General features: G+C 39.7%; 1 long non-coding RNA gene across 1 annotated transcript; it reads left to right on the plus strand.

Annotated features, from left to right (window-relative positions):
- Positions 1-349: 349 nt before the first annotated feature.
- On the plus strand, positions 350-2,077 carry LOC116690318 (uncharacterized). Its single transcript, XR_004332228.1, has 3 exons — positions 350-437; positions 1,145-1,725; positions 1,863-2,077. It is a non-coding gene; the product is annotated as an uncharacterized LOC116690318 (long non-coding RNA).
- Positions 2,078-16,574: the final 14,497 nt, after the last annotated feature.

Here is a 16,574-nt window from a genome sequence, read left to right on the forward strand (position 1 = left end):
AATTTATAGAGTGAAATGATGAAAAGGAATGTGGACTGGAAGAAAGTTGATGCCCTTATAGACAGCACCTTTTCTCTGAGGAGAAAGGAGATCATTGGGGAGGAGCCGTTGGTCAAGGATCTCAAAACCAGGTGGTCTGCTTTGTTCACAGAGCGACAGTTTAGTGGTATTTCTACTTGATGCAGTATTAAAGTGACTTGTATTACAATGTTTTTTTGATTAGATTCTGTTTTTATATTAATATTTTGTCTCTATGTTGGTCCTTGTTTTTGTTATGCAGATTGAAGCAGAATTTAGGCGGATAGTCTCCATGAACCTGAAGCAGCCATTTTTTGACTGCCTAGATGAGTTTGTCCCTAGTTTCCTGTGTCTGTAACAGACAGAGATGGCAGAATGTCAAGGAACTTCAGCCTTTTGTTGAGTCTCTAGATAATGATGTAAGTAATACTTTCCTTGCTGAAGACCTGTTGATTGTCCTGTTAGGCCAAGTCTGTTCAATTGACAGCCATAGTTGGTAACACCTTTTGAGCATCTATTTCAGATTAGTTAATACAGGTGTCTATCAGAATGAATGGAGAATGTATACTACAATACACATAGGAAGGTCGTAGCCACAAACAAAGAAAATCACTGAAAAGATTGGTATGTGTATTTCCCTAACTAAATTATAACAAACAGGACACGATGACATTGTCAGAGTAAGACAAAATGATTTTAATCTAAAGTATGACTTTGTACTTCAAATGTTTCCTTTATCAAAATAACTACATTTTGCATCAGTTACTGCCTTAGCACAATAGAGGCAGCTTCAGGGTCTTGAGGACCATCAAGTTACCCAGAAAAAGTGATGCCTTAAAGGTATTCTAGACTGTAATTGCTGCAAAAAAAGTTGTGATTTTGATGAAGTACAAAGTCATACTTTTGATTAAAATCATTATATCTTACTCTGACAATGTTTTCATGACCTTTTAGCAATATTTGCTATGTGACTAATTTCATGTATGTTTTTGTTGAAAACAAGAAAATTCAAGGTGATCCCAAACTTTTAAAAGGTAGACTAGATTTTTATTTTTTATTTTTTTTATTTTTATACTTCCACAGCATTGATGCCATTTCTGGTCTCTGTCCTTCTTCTGTTGTCCAGAACTCAAATCAACAGAAGAGAGCAGTTGTTCTCCTTGGCCTGTCCCATTTCCTGAAAGAGGATCCCTCCCAATTCTTCAAGATTTGTCAGGTACATGAGGAATTGATGCCACTCTGGAATCCCTATCAGTTGCTAATCTCAATCTTTTTGATCCAAATGAAGTCATGACCCTGTAGTTATAGGATATCTAGAAAATATGTCTTGTTATAAGAATCCGGACATGTGGAAAGACATCTGCTTAAATGGAGAACAAGTGATGGATATTGCACGGATTCTGGAGGAGCATAGTTTTCTTTGGGACCTGAAGGATGTGCCCAACGCATTGGTTGATGGGTCTGCTCGGTCTTCAACCTCCGTTAACCAAAAGGACTCAAGTACATGTTCAAGGTACTTGAAAAGGTGACAATAAACATTGGTGGAGACACTTGCTCTTCAAGAGTTAATGGACTCCAGAACAAGCTCATGTCCAAGAGCCTGTAAAAGTAAAGATTGCAATGATTATCTTGTTGATTTGTCAAGTATTGTATGTTCTGGAAAATACAAAATTATTTTTTTGTGCGGCTGATGGATGGATGGACTAGGTAGTCCAGATAGTTGTCCCTTTCTGTCAAAGGTGAAAGCCGTTTTATTGGCTATAAACATTTTCAAGCATCACATGTTCTGCATAGTACTATGTTATGCATATAGCCTATGTGCTGTTAATGCTGAGATGGAATAGACAGTCCTAATAGCTGTTTTTTATTCTTCTCAAAAGTGCCACCCGTTATCTTGCCTACTATGTCATGGAGTTACTGCTCCTTTCTTTGAAGTGTGCCTTTTAAGAACTTGTACCCTAGGTGATAGTAAGGTCAGTTCTTCTTGGGATGAAAAGGAGAAAACTATTGCCATTCAATTTTTGTTTTTACTCACTCAAATAGCCTTGTTAAATTATCATGTTGCTTTGTCAAACATTGCATGTTCTGGTAAACACACTGTTGTGCAAATATTAGCTGTCAATGCTGAGGTGGACTAGAAGTCTTGAGAGTTGTTTTACTCTTTCTCTTAAAACATGCTTTTTTTATTGCCTCTTGTTGAGATCTATGATTGTATATCTACTTCTATTTTGCCACCGTCTTGCGCACTCGGGCAGTTGCTAGCTCACGCACACTGACACGCTCTTTCTCTCACACACACAGACATACACTCCCCCCCCTCTCCCTGTCCTTCTCACTCACTCACACACTCTCTCACACAGACATAACCCCCCCTTTTCTCTCTCTCTCTCTCTTTCTCTCTCTCTTTCTTACACACAGATGCTCTCTCTCTCTCTCACACAGACATACACCCCACCCCCCCCTTCTCTCTCTTACACACACACAAACTTGTTGTAACAGTAAGGATTTGTAATGGCAGAAAAAAAGATGTTGAACAGAGTGGATCAGACTAAAAAATATTGATGCTGTGTCTTACCAATGTTTTGTATTGTGTGATACATTTGAATTTGTGAAATAAATATTTATGTTAATCTTGTCTCACACTCTTGTCTTGTGTAAACTTAAAAACAAAAGTTGGAAGAACTTAGATTTTCAAGGCAACCGAGGCAACTTCCTTGATGTTCTAAGTCAACAAACATAATGAAGTCAACGCAAATACAAAGCTTAGTCAAGATAACTTGAAAATGCACTTTAGCCCCACTATATAATGTTGTTAAACTAATGTAGATTGAAGTTAACTCCACACAATCACTAGTTTATATAATACATAATTTGAAATTTGATCCACTGAATTGAAAGTTCAGAGAACTGAATTGCCTCTTTATTTTAATTGCCAACTTAATATCGATTTCCAAACAACTTAGAATTTTAAGGCAACTAGGTTACAGATATTTTCAAGTTGAGTCAACAAATATTTTTACAGTGTTTAAAAACCAATGGAAAGTAATCTCAAAATGAAATGGCACAACATGGTGTCAACATACGTAAAACACAGCGCTTTCCAGCCGGAGAGTGGATTTGACTTGTAGCGGTGTAAACAAAATGCTTTCACCCAGGAAATGATTGTTCGTTCCACGGGAGTGTTTTAACCATGATCTTTTCCTAAACTAAACCAGTTGTTTTGGTGCCTAAACTTAACTGTAATCGTTGCATGGTGCTCACTTTTTCTGGCTAAACTCCACTACATTCCCCTAAAAGGACCGGCATCTGACAGTGCCTGTACCCGGCTCACAGTCACCTATTGGTGGCTGAACAACTGCCGCTGGTAGCTGGCGTCCTGGAGCTCTATATCGACAAGATACCACCAGCAACTGCTGCTGGAATTTTTATTGTTTTATGGCCCTATGTGTTCACGTCACAGCGCTTTACTTACTTTAACATACTTCTATTTTTGGTATATAATATGGTCTATTGGTGAAGTAGAAGTGATCACTGTGGGGGGGGGGGGGGGGGGGGGGGGGGGGGGGGGGGGGGTTACATTTCGTTCCCATTAGGGATAAAACTAACTCAGCAGAAGCAGGGATATGTAGACCAGAAAGGGGGAACGCGCGAGATTTCCCCCTTTCTGAAAATCACACCCTGTATGCACTTGTTAAATGTGTTAATAAATCCAGTATAGATATTGTTCTGAATACAATTCCTAACAAGTCTATTAAATATAGCTTGTTAGTGGACCATGTTGCTTCGTGCCCTCGATCCAGCAACACCCCTCAGAGTCAAAACCCTTACCCAGAGTAAAAACCCTAAACATGTCCATCTCTGCTTTGATGAATGATATTTTCTCAGCAATGAAGCTTCCATTGTTTATTCTTCCTATTTCTCAATGTTATTCTTTTCATACCAGGTTGAGTATTTCCCCGGCAAGTGAATAAGCTTGTCATTCCCATATTAAACACAACGCTTGTCCAATAAATGGACACCACCTGTTTAAACGGTCAGTGCCATGTTAGGGTCAAGCAGGGTCCTGTTTGATTGGCCACATCGAATGGTCGGAACACGCTGTATGCCCTCTATGGTAACTTTAAAAAATGTTCAGGAAGTTTGGTTCACCCTTTACAGCCTAGGACATTTCCTACTACAGGAGTTAAGCACTCAGGACAGGAAACCATTTGCTGTGGCTGTAAGATCTCTTTAATGACTGTCTAACTAGAAACAGGCCGGCCTAATTCAGTGCCTGGAGCCAGCAGGAATGGCCTTGCATCTAGACGTTGTTAGAATATTTACTGCTTCTTCGATGGGAGTCTTTTTGACACTGCTGCAATAAAATTTACAAGGAATCCCTTTTTAGCGTGATGCGAGGCAAAGTGTGGTCAAGAGGGGAAAAAACATGCTTGAAAAAGTAGCTGGCCATTAAAGTTATCATTTGTCTTTGTTTATGTGAACCGGGAACTACGGATGGCTGACATTTAAACAGCATTTGATCGGCTTTGTCCCCGGTTACCTCAGTATGCTATGCTGGTTGGTTGATGGTCAGCATCATCTGACTTTGCAGTATGTCAGAGGACTGTGTTGAATTGCAGGACTGTAGTTTTAGTATATGTGAAATAGTCTGTGTTGTCCTTAGGAAACAAAGCTGCTGATTCAAGCATATTGAGCTTTGAATGTCCTCTCACTTTCTCTTGACTCCTGTCAATCACTATTATACTTCAAGTCAAAGCTGTCCTCTTATCAAGAGAGCCACAGGTCAACCATATGTACCTTGAAGCTCAGCAATGAACAAGTTAGTGCCTTTGTAACTGTGGGAGTGGTTATGGATTAGGAGTGTTTGTGTACATGTTCATGTGTTACATGCCTATGTGGGTGTCCATGCACCACCATACACAGTGTGTTAGTGCTCCCGCTGACTGAGGAAATGAGCTGGGACCACCAGAGATGATTGTGCATGTGCAAGGAGAGACCAGGATTGGCTTGTTCCAGTCACTGACTGACTAGGCCTGTTCTGTGGCACACCAAGCCTCATCCCCCCCCCCCCCCCCCCCCCCCACCTTGTTTAATAAGCCCAGGGAGTGGTAGCCCTTTTTTCTAAAGTGCCACCGTGTCTGGACAAACTGACACACTTCAGTTTCACTGCAACCCCTCCACCCTCCTTTCTCTTTCTTCCACTGTGGATTTAAACAAATGCAGTCAAACCCAATTAGGGGAGAGTGAGAGCAGCACAGGAGAGGCGCTGGTAATAGTAACTTTGTTCAGCTGGTTCCTGCTGTGACCAGCCCTCATTTAAATGAGCCGCTTGATAACCCTCGGAAATACGATCCCAGTGAGAGAGGGAAAGAGGCAGTCTCTCCACTTTCCTCATTCCCAATGGAGCGTCTTTTAACAGGCCTGTCACCTCTCTGAATCGAAGGGCACCAAAGTGACACAGATGAGCCAGTTGGGACAAGTGAAAGGAAATTCATGCTCTGTAATAACTTGTAATGGTTAATATTTGACATCAAAACACTGTATGTATGTATATATATATATATATATATATATATATACTGTATATTATAAGCAAATCAACAGTAACTACTGAGCTAGGAAAAAGTGATACTTTTACAATATTTTGCCTCTTTTTCATCCCACCAATTGGGTACTTGATTGATAAATTTCTCTAGATCAAAAGCCTCATAATATCTAACTTAACTGAATAGTTGACATTGAAGTCAACGTATTACCCTGGTTGTTAGCATACTCGAACCATCTGGGGCTCTGAGTGGGCTGCGTAGGATAAAACAAATGCTTAGAACAACTCCAATTTGACCTAGGTTTCCTGACAGATCCTGAGCAAACTTTGAAGTGTTCTTATCATTGATTTTGTGTTTCTTGTCTAACGTGTCTCCCAGACAGACCCAAGCTGACATGAGTGTTAAAATACTGTTATCCACATCATTGCATGTGAGGTAATGGAACAATTGATAAGGTGCCCTACTACCTACTGGGTAAACAATGCGTTAGAAATATTCGGTCATCATTCCTCACTCTCCCAAAGCTATATTTGTTCCGAATGGGTCATTTAGTTTCTGAGGCCGAGGTGGTCTATTACACAACATTGTTGAGGAGGGAAACCGGCAGTATCTTGGGAAAAACAACCTATATCTTATTTATTGTGGACAAATTGTTTTCTAAGACACAATTCAATTCCTGTTATGGATGTTTAAATGTTTTTGTGGCTCCAAAGATCTCAAAACACACTGCACACATGAATAACAATGTCAAATGTAAAAAGGAGTAAGACAAGAACAGAACAATTACTAGTATTCGGGGGTACTTGTGATATTGTGTTTTGACTTTATGATCACAGTGGGCAAAGATTAAGGGATAATGTTCCACTTTGAACTAAATAAGTTTTGCACAAAAAGAAAGCAAATGGAGAAATATTTTGTAATGGATGTATTGCTCGGCTTGGGTAGGGGATAGCGAGCGCTAAATCTTCTTGAACTGGTGCTTGATGGGGGGAGTCAAAGAGCTTTAATCTGTACCCCAGTATGTTTCACAGCTGATCTTGGAGCTCGACTGGAGAGCTGCTGTAGGCAGATGGCCCTTTTGTCACTGTGAAAATAAAAATCCAATAAACATGGTAATTGTATAAAATGCAGGACACTGTTGACAGAATCTAGCAATGGGCTGCTTTTTTCTTTTCTTCTGGTCCTGAGAATGGCAAATACAATTTATGATAGTTTTTGTACCATACACCCTAACTGAAAACACCAATCTCACCTGAAATTAGTTATGACAAATGAAATACAAATTCAGGAATTGCAGCTTAAAATGTGTTACTTTCAGTTAATTACGCATGCATATTTTACCAGACACTAACACAAAACATTAAAATTTACAACTCGGTAATTAACTTTGTACCAAGGCCGGAAATGTTGGCCAGTTTGCTCAGAGAATTGCGTGTGATTGAACGTCTCCCCATTACACTGACAGCAGATCAGAGAAGGGAGCCTGTTGGGTCTTTGATAGGAAGTTAATGGTCCATGAGGCATTGGGAAGAGATATCTCTGAGAATCCACAGGTCTCATTGCCCTTATTCCCCTCACCTCACCTCCCCTCCCTGCACTAATCAAGCTGTAACACCAGCCTGTTTACATTGGCACTTTAAGGGACGTTATTTACAGGACCATGAGGTTGATATCAGGAAAGATGACAAACAATAAAAACAGGCGGGATAGCACTCTAACAGCCACAGGACAATGGCGTGTCACTTATGGCACAGCAGAGATATATTGTAATGTCCTCAATGTTATTTTGTGGGAAGTAAAAACATTCACTTATACTTTGAGGTTTGAATACAAGAAGAACATGTCATTTAACACCGATGCCATGAAGAATGCTTGTGGTCTTTTTGTGAAATGATTTTTAATCAGTATAACTGTTAAGAGGATGGGGTGAGGTTAAATATGTGTTTGGCAGTGTAAGGCCAAGTCACAGCCCATACATGGCAATGTTACATTAACAACACAGATGTGAGGGTGGGCTGGGGTGGAGGGGTTACACGGTCAGGCCCTATTATACGGCACACTGAGGAAGCCTTTGTGGGTGCCGGGTCCACACTTTAAGTGCGTCTTTATTTTGGCTCTCATTACATGCCCCAATCCCACAGCAGATACTGTTGTATGTGTGTGTAAGGGACTTGAATGTAAAGCAGAAGTCCCTCTGTAGAAGCCAATGTCGCTAACCAAACATTACTTTTTTGCCGGCCTCGTTGGGCTAAGTGAAGACTCTCAACAGTCCTGATGGGGCCCCAGTGGAAGCACAACCCCAGATGCTGATTTATGCAGGCTCTTTTATTTGACAATATTGCCAAGCATGATTACAATTATGTATATCAGAGTCCTCCTTGTTGTTGATTGTTGCAGGGTGTTATAATCAGTTTAGCTGAATATGCCACAAAGACACACACAGCTGTTTGAGAGGCTACAGGCATCTGTTTGGGAAAAAAGATAATAAAGACTGAGGTGGACTGAGATGGTGACTTTTTTTGTGGCGGTCGTACACAGCCAACTGGAACTCAGATGTGAAATTTGTTCTCAATAGATGCACTTTTTTTTTTATAAAGTATGAATAGTAAATTCTGATACATGCTTTTTTTTGCAAACTGGTCCTGGGTTTTCTAAGCACCACATTCTTTTAAAATAAATGAAAGTCATCAATTATTCAAACAAGATTTAAAGTCTGTTGTCTGGACTGCAACATATACAACATAATAGTGTCCTACATTACAAAAGTGTTCAAGATATTAAGGATTTTTGAAAATGTAGAGCCTGATCCATCGTGGAATGTGATTGTTCATCTTGAGGTGGTGCTAGAAGCATGTTAAAGGAGTCAAATGAAATGAAAGAATGAATTTGTTTGTCCTCAAGAGCAGGAATTTGTTTTGCAAATTGCAGGTCAATCTGACCATTATAGGATTCCATTGTTTGTGTAAAAGTTGCTCCTGAAGTCTCCAAAGTAGTGGTCCAGAGTTTAGAAGTTATAGAAATAATTTGAAATCAACACTTTTCCATGCTAATGTGGCATGTGGTAGTTGCGATCTTTCTGGGCCAAAGATAGACAGACTTTTTAAAAGATCAACTACCCAACATCCTTAGGCATTGTTTTCATCACCATGAGTCAACAAAATTCACCAATGAGTGCTACATCTAAAAGAATGCCTTGCCATTGTTAATTTAAGATTTGAGTTCAACCACAGATTTTTTCTGACAAACCTATTTTTGCTAATGCCTCCAAAACCCTTTATCTAATTCTATCCATTCAACACTAAGGAGCAGTGACCATAGTCGGAGCTCCTTCCGGATATGTGAACACCTAACATCAGACACACTATGAATGAAGCTCAGCAATCTCCTTCTTGCGGTCACTACCCAAAGGTCATGACCACGGGGGCGGTTTGGACCATAAATCAACTGGTAAATCGAGAGATTCACCGTAAGGCTCAGTTAGGTCAATTACAATCAGGTACAACACCTGCTTAACTTTGTACACTGCACCAATCTTGCTGTCAATCTCAAGCTCAATTTTACAATCCCCAAGACTCAGAGTTATCAGAATATTTTGGACACATAAAGTTTTGCCTCTCCAATGCTCATGAAAGTTTACACCTCATCAAGTCATGTCATGAATACAAGTCAAAGCCATGAAAATAGAGTACAAGAAAGCATCATAAATAGGGTTGCAAGTGTAAGTAATGCCCATTACAAGTCTGGCCAACAGAATTGATCCTGTTAATATGCTGAGTTCACTCCACTGTGCTGTAGTATGCACAGCAACAAAAAGCTTACTTTTACTGTGATTTGTAAATATGGTCGTCAGTTTCAAACACTGACAGGATACCATACTAGCAGTGGTACTTGTTCTTGCAAAACCCTTAGGCATACATGTAAATGTGCGAGAAGTACGTGGTGCATTATTTTTAGACACAAAAGTGGCAGCACATTTGTAAACACTGACTGCAGTTTTCCTTCAGAAGTGTGCTCAGAAGATGTTTGACCTGGTGACAGTGAATGTTGAAGCATGTCGAGGTAATGTTCTATTTCACCATTTAAATATAAGAATTGAGTTTGAATCACAAACCCTGGATTCTTCTGATTGTGCTCATGAAATTAACTTAATATGGCTAGACAGATACTGATTTTGTTTCTATTATTGGTTAAGAACATTAGAATTTGGATTTTTTTGATCCATGTGACCATTCAGAAATACCACTGCCACTGGATGATCAAATTCAAATGGTCATGTGGTTAATTAGCGCACAGGGCTGCAGATTAAGACTGAAATGGTTGATTCATATATGACTAATAATAACAATGGTCTTTACTCAAACCCTGGTGTGGTCAGTAAGTCATTATCAAGCTGGTGCAGCAGATGGGCCCCCCGGATTCTCCTCATGACATGTCAGAAACATTGTGGGTGTGTTTAGGGAGTGACGAAGAGAAAGGGGAAACTAGGAAGTGGCAGGACTCAGCCGCGGAGCCCCGCCTGTCAGTTTGCATGATGAATGAATCAGTTTCACATCAGTCTGATGCTGAGCAGCTATAATTGGATTATGAACACAGAACAGAGGCACATGGGGTCTGACCATCCTAACCCCAGGTGGGCGCTGGACGCCTGCTTTCAGGACATGGAATCTTGACCCACAGTCAATATCCTTCTGCTCTGCTGGTTATCACCAGCCAACCACTTAACGCTACTAAAATCTAATATTTGTACCACATTTGTGTTTGGGACTGATGCTTTTATTCAGTGTAACATGCAATGTGTCTGTCTTGCTCTCCTATAAATCATGTGACCTTAGACTAAGCTAAGGACAGAGGTGTGGGGCTTTTTTCTTTTTCTTTTTTTTTTACTTAACATAGGAGAAGAGATTTGTTTGTCAATGAAAGCCCAAGTCAACAGCCCAACCGCTTTAGGGGTTCTTGAACATTACTACTAACTTTTTAGAATAAGCTAAGATATTTTAATTTATTTATTTATGTGTATGATCAGAAAGCAAGCTAATTGCGAATTTGATCTTATTTCATTATTGAAATAAGATCAAATACTGGACACTAGTAATTGATTATTGCAAATGGGTAGCTCCTCGTCTTTTGTCTCGGCAGTTATAATTTAATCTATGACTTCTCAGACATACACACCACAGTCGGTCTAAATTCCAGTTGCAGAGCTACACCGTCCCACTCTCCTTGACATAGAACTGGGAAAACGTGTACATTTCAAAAATACTATCGCCATATTTCTCAAGGAAACCAACTGGCACCTTAGGAGAAACCCCTTAACAACACATCACAGGAAACCCAAATGTATAGGTACTGTAACATCATTCAAATCTGCCTAAATAAATATGAAGGAAATAAAATGTATTTTTACAAGAAATGCTGAGCAAAAGAACCATAATGCTACCCCTCGCTCTACTCATCTGATGTCCATTTGTTCATTTCATTATAGTCAATTGGTCCATCATTCATTTTGTCCTCTTGGTCCAACATGTAAATGATCAAGGTAGGTTGCAGGTCATGTGAAATCGAGGATTTTGTTAAAATAACACATCTTCCACAAATTCAAACTCACTTACTTAGTCCTGTCATCCCCGTGAGGTTGCCAGGTAACCACCGGACCCTCTAGTAAGTCACTCAGTCATTATCCTTATCATTATGTTTTTGAACAGATTAAGCAAACCAGATGGAACTAGTAATATCATTAGTGAACCTTAAAGGTGATGGTAGGTGGACTTTGATAGCTTTAGGGAGAGCGAAGGCTTGCTGTTTCTCTCTGCTTCAGGGTTCATGCTAAGCTAAGCTAGGCTAAACTTGCTGGCTCTAGCTTTATTTTTAACATGCAGACGTGAGAATGGTATCAAACTTATCATCTAACTCTTGGCCGAAAAAAAAAAAAAAGCTTATTATAAATTAATTAAAAACTTGAACTATTCCTTTAAGCATCAATCATGCTGTCACAAAAAGAGAAGGACGCTATAAGTAGAAAGAAACGTTTTTAAAATTAGACTACTCCTAGAAGAGATTTACTTATTTATAGTTTTTATTTGTTTTACAACTGTTTTAATTTTACACTAATATTGATTTTAAATATTTACCTTTTAAGTATCATTCTCTCTCAGCAATACGTTGTGATTATCACTTTAAAAGTTTAAGTTCCGTTTAAGCTGTGTGACATTTCTTTATCTTGCAGACTAAATTCAGTGTCACCCTCCTGCTGATTTGTAACTCAAACTTTATGTGCAGGATGTTTAAGTGACTCTATTTACAGCAGGAGATAGTTTTCTCGCTCCCTGGCAACAACAGGCGGCACCAGGATGGAGAGTGAGTGTTGGGATCTGTGGTGGGAGATGTTGCTTTACAGCAGCGGTGCCGACATTACAGCTTTCCGTGCTGGTTACACTGAATTTATGCATATAGAAATGCAGCTTCCTCAGAACGAAGACTTGGCAGAGGCCAGATTCATTTTGTCATGAAGTATTTTCAGTTTTATTTTAGCCAGTAAAAGTTTTAATAGAGGAGGATTTTTAACATTGGATTAATATGTAAATTTCTACGAGGGCTCTCTTCGGTTATTGCTTATATGATGCTTTTATGAGTTTGATTTTGAAAATGAATAGAGCTATTGCAGATGAAATGTAATATATTACCTTGACAAAGATTTGAGTGTGACCTCTAAAGAACGAAATCAAACAAAGTGCAAATGGCATTAATCATCTCACCCCACGTTTATGTTTATCTTCTGCTTTTTGTTGCAAGGCGTCACACAGTATCCTGTGCAGTAGCATGATGGTACATTTTGCATTTTACACTCTGTTCCACTATAGTATGTATCCCATATAGATATTTTGTGTATCAAATTGAGTGCAAAATTCACCCAAATCATGCAGTTTGACAACTTCCGTGTCTCATTTATTTATTCATTCATCAGATTGTTTTGTGGGAGGCATTGTACAGAGCTCCAAACCTCAGTAACACTCAGCACACCCAGGCTTTTTCATCACTTTCATGCTACTGTCAACAAAATGGATTCTCAAAACAGCAATGCATGCTGTCCAGTGAAGAAAGTACATCTTTTTGCATACTGCATAAATTCTCTGGAAAATTCCGCAGGATTGTTTTTTATTAGGGTAAAGTTCCCAGGAGCTGCACAGCCAATAAAAAGCCTACAAGATAAAAGAGCAGGGAGGATTAGGAAGGGATGAAAGCTGTAAAATTTTCCATATTATCTTGTGAAAAGCCATGTTCTCTGCTCTGTCTTATTACATTTTCCTTAATTACTCTGAAGGACAGAGCCTAAGTAGTAATAATTTGAACTTTTTGCAAGGCATCGCCAACACACTCAGTACTACTTTAGATGCTTTTGTCTTTAGTGTTTTGACATGCATTTATTTTCCTCATGGCAAGAAAATGGCCATGGACTTGGTTATAAATCAAGAACATTGTTGTGCAAAGACAACCTGACTCCCCCCCTCCTTTTGCCCTCTGTGTTGCGTGTCTAAGAATCGCACCACAAGTCGCGGAGACTCATAAAAGGGGAGGCGAAGAGACATTGAAATATCTGAACCTTGCAAAGATAAACAAACTGAGGTATTCATTGCACAGTTTACAGGCTGACCAAAGAATTCTGTCCTCTCAGGACTTCTGAGTCTTTAGTGCTGCAGATCAATTTGCACAATCAAAAACACACATACGATCCTCCCATGTATAAAAGCAACTGCATCTGCACAGGACAAGGTCTACACACTTATACAGGCCCAGACACACACACACACACAAACACACGCAAACACACACACAATAAATAAATAGTTAAATAATTGGGCTTTACTTTGCCCAGTTCATGGCTCAGTTTTCACTGTTTAGTTCTAAGAACCATCTGGGTCTCTCCTTTCACTCTGCTCTGTGGAGCACAGATGCTCCTTTTGTGGTGAGCTCCAAATCTTAATAAGCAGTTAAAATATTTACCGAGGTGGGGTTTTTATTTTCCCCCACCAACCCCATTTTCCACTCCTGTTTCTTTTTTTTAATTATCATTATTATTATTTACACCTTTTCACTGGCAAAAAATGGAGATGTCCACTAAATGTGATTGATTGGGCTTAAAAATGCCCATTATTGCCGTTAAGCTCCACATGTCAGCTGCTGCTTTTGTGCAGCTGTATTTCTAAGCTAACCAGTGATCCATGAGCACAGACAGGAGGGGGAAGAATGTAATGCTCTGAAAGAAATGCCCATTTCTCTCTGTATCCTTCACTTGATTAAAAATACAGCTGCAGACACTAGCATACAAGAGGCAGAGAGAGTCAAAGAAAGAGGAATGAGAAGAAAGGAGAAAGTGAGACAGAGAGCAAAGGGGAAAACCCTGATGTCATAAGAAAAGGAACTCTCTCTGAATTGCAGAAATAACTTTTTTTCAACGGCAGAAAAGAAGAACAATGGCGTAGTGGGGGCAAACATGTACATCTTTAAGAGTGTGTACATGTAGTTATCTGGCGAAGAGCTGAAACTGAGTTTCCAGCACACTTGGGAGATCAAAACTTGTGGAATGTGAGGAGGGGGTTGGTGTGAATACATGTTGGTGTTACTAAACAGCAAGTTGTCAGCCTACTGCATGCATTCTCGCCATCTAATGAAAATATGTGAGGAAAAACAACCATTAAAACCACGTTGATTGAATACCTGCAGCATATTGTACACTCTTTGTCTTTTACAGAAGTGTTTTTCTTTTCTTGTTTTTTACATTCAGCTGGATTCATCCATTTGATGTAGACCTAACACTTAAAAATAATATAAAAAAAACAGGTAAGATATTAAAACAGAAGAAGAAATCCTATTCAAGAAAAAAGGCAAAGAAGAAATCTTTTTTTGAATCTGTCTATCGTGAAATTGTGTGTGATTCGTTCACAAATAATATGAATACAAGACTGTAGCTGTCATGATAGGGCCCGGCTGGCATCATACTTGTGTGTTTAGATGATATGAGTAAAGCATGACCTCATGGGGGATATAAAAAGCATAGCCTCATAGTTGTGTGATTTAGTGAGTCATCACAGTCACACAGTGGTGTTTGGACTTGACTTCCTGTAAATTAAAAGCATTTAAAGGCGTTTGCACGTACCGTAAGTGGACTAATAAGGGAATATTTAAGCTACCCTAAGGATGAGGCCTTCCTGCCGACTTCACTTCAGAAATATGTTTTGGGGCATTGTTAAAAGCAGGAAATGGCAATTTCGCTATGCACTTCCTGTTCAGAGCTTTCCACAACAGCTTTATCCCCCCCTTACATAAAGGAGGGAGGAGAAAAGACACTTAAAAAAAATATTTCTGAATTGTTCCTCTTTTCATATTTTCTGTTGTTTTTAACAGATTCATTAAATCATGTGCAGTATAGTAAATCATTTGCATTGCTTACAGGTGGTTAATAAGTTTATAATCAGATACCTGATTGGATCCTGCAGTCTGTGAAGCATCATAGTGTCAACATTATCTAAGTAACACGGAGGTGATTCCTAGGTGCCAGATGACATGATCCAGGGACTCAGACCCACGAGAGACACTAAAGTGACAGTGGCAGTATGGCCTCCGAGCTCCCTACAGAAGACATCAGTCATCAATTCCTGAGCAGCTCTGGCCATTAATTCACTGTGTGGGAGGCGACTGTCCGCCTCCCAATCCTAATGACTATTTATGAGCGACAAACACGGGCGACACATTGCAGGCATTTTATCTTACAAGTGACCAACCTGTACACTGTCAGTGACATGTTTTCTTTCATTGTTCGCTCGACGGCACAGGATATGCTTCTTTCTGCCTTGCTGTATTTTCATAACTGCAGAGCCCTGTTGATACAGTGTGCTGGGAAGGACAAAAAACACGAGAACATTCTCGGGGTCTGGAAAACATGACCTCACACGCGTTTTAGAGAGGGAAGATTCCCAGAGGTCAAAGCACTGTTGTTCCTCAGAGGGGAAGTGCCCAAGGGTCCCCGAGGCCATTAGGAGACCTCACTGGGCGACATATCAAGCAGAGGGTAATCTGCTCAAGACGCCCACCAGCAGCCCAGCGTTAACGCAGCAGCTGGAACTAGGATCCAACGGCAGTGCTCAATCCAGAACAGAATCTAGTGTAAATGCCGGCAGGGTTTTATCCCAATACAACACCGAAGCACACAATTTCACTGCCTGGGTCCTCGTCTCTGGTTGAAGGTGGGCTGTGAAATCAACTGGTGTTGTGTTAGGTTGTAATGAACAACAGGACAAACCAGTGGCCTATGAAAGTAGAAAACAGTTATGCTGTATTCTGGTGTTTTACCATGGATGGCTAGTTATCTGCAATGTTTCTTATATGGTAACATGATTTCCTAGGTTTGTGTCATGGGTGTCTTTTAGTTTACTTTATGAACTAAATTCATGAGCAACCTCATGAATTTAAATGGAAACAAGTCTTTAGTTTTTGTTTTTCCATCTTGCACGTCACACTATTGTAATTTGTGTGAATGGCACAGATCCGTAATGTATTTTTGAACAAAGATTGTGACAGGTGCAACTTTAATGTTTCATAACCAGGTAGTTCATAGCCTCACTGATACAGAAACCAGTAATTTGGGATAGCCAATTTTAAATATTTGATTAGTCAGTGCTTTGTACTTTGTGAGTAAATCTCTTGTTAATTTACTGTTTAATGATCTTAGAGCATCACAATGGCCGCAAACTCTTGTTGACATTGCACATCAATGATGTTCACCCTACCATCCCTTACCGTCTTTCTGTTTCACCACTCTAAAAGTGCTCTGTCTTTGGGCTCCTTTGAAATAAGTCCTCTCTTTTGCTTCCTTTATCTCTTCCTTACCATCCCTCCCTTCCTCTCTTTAGCCATCACACACTTCCTATTCTTAGTGATGGTGCATTTGTTCTGTGAAATAGACGCCACGTGGGCCCCCTTTTAAAGCTCTGCACCGTTTGTTTTATTTATCTGACA

Source organism: Etheostoma spectabile, chromosome 1 (genome assembly GCF_008692095.1).
Source record: "Etheostoma spectabile isolate EspeVRDwgs_2016 chromosome 1, UIUC_Espe_1.0, whole genome shotgun sequence".
NCBI lineage: Eukaryota > Metazoa > Chordata > Actinopteri > Perciformes > Percidae > Etheostoma > Etheostoma spectabile.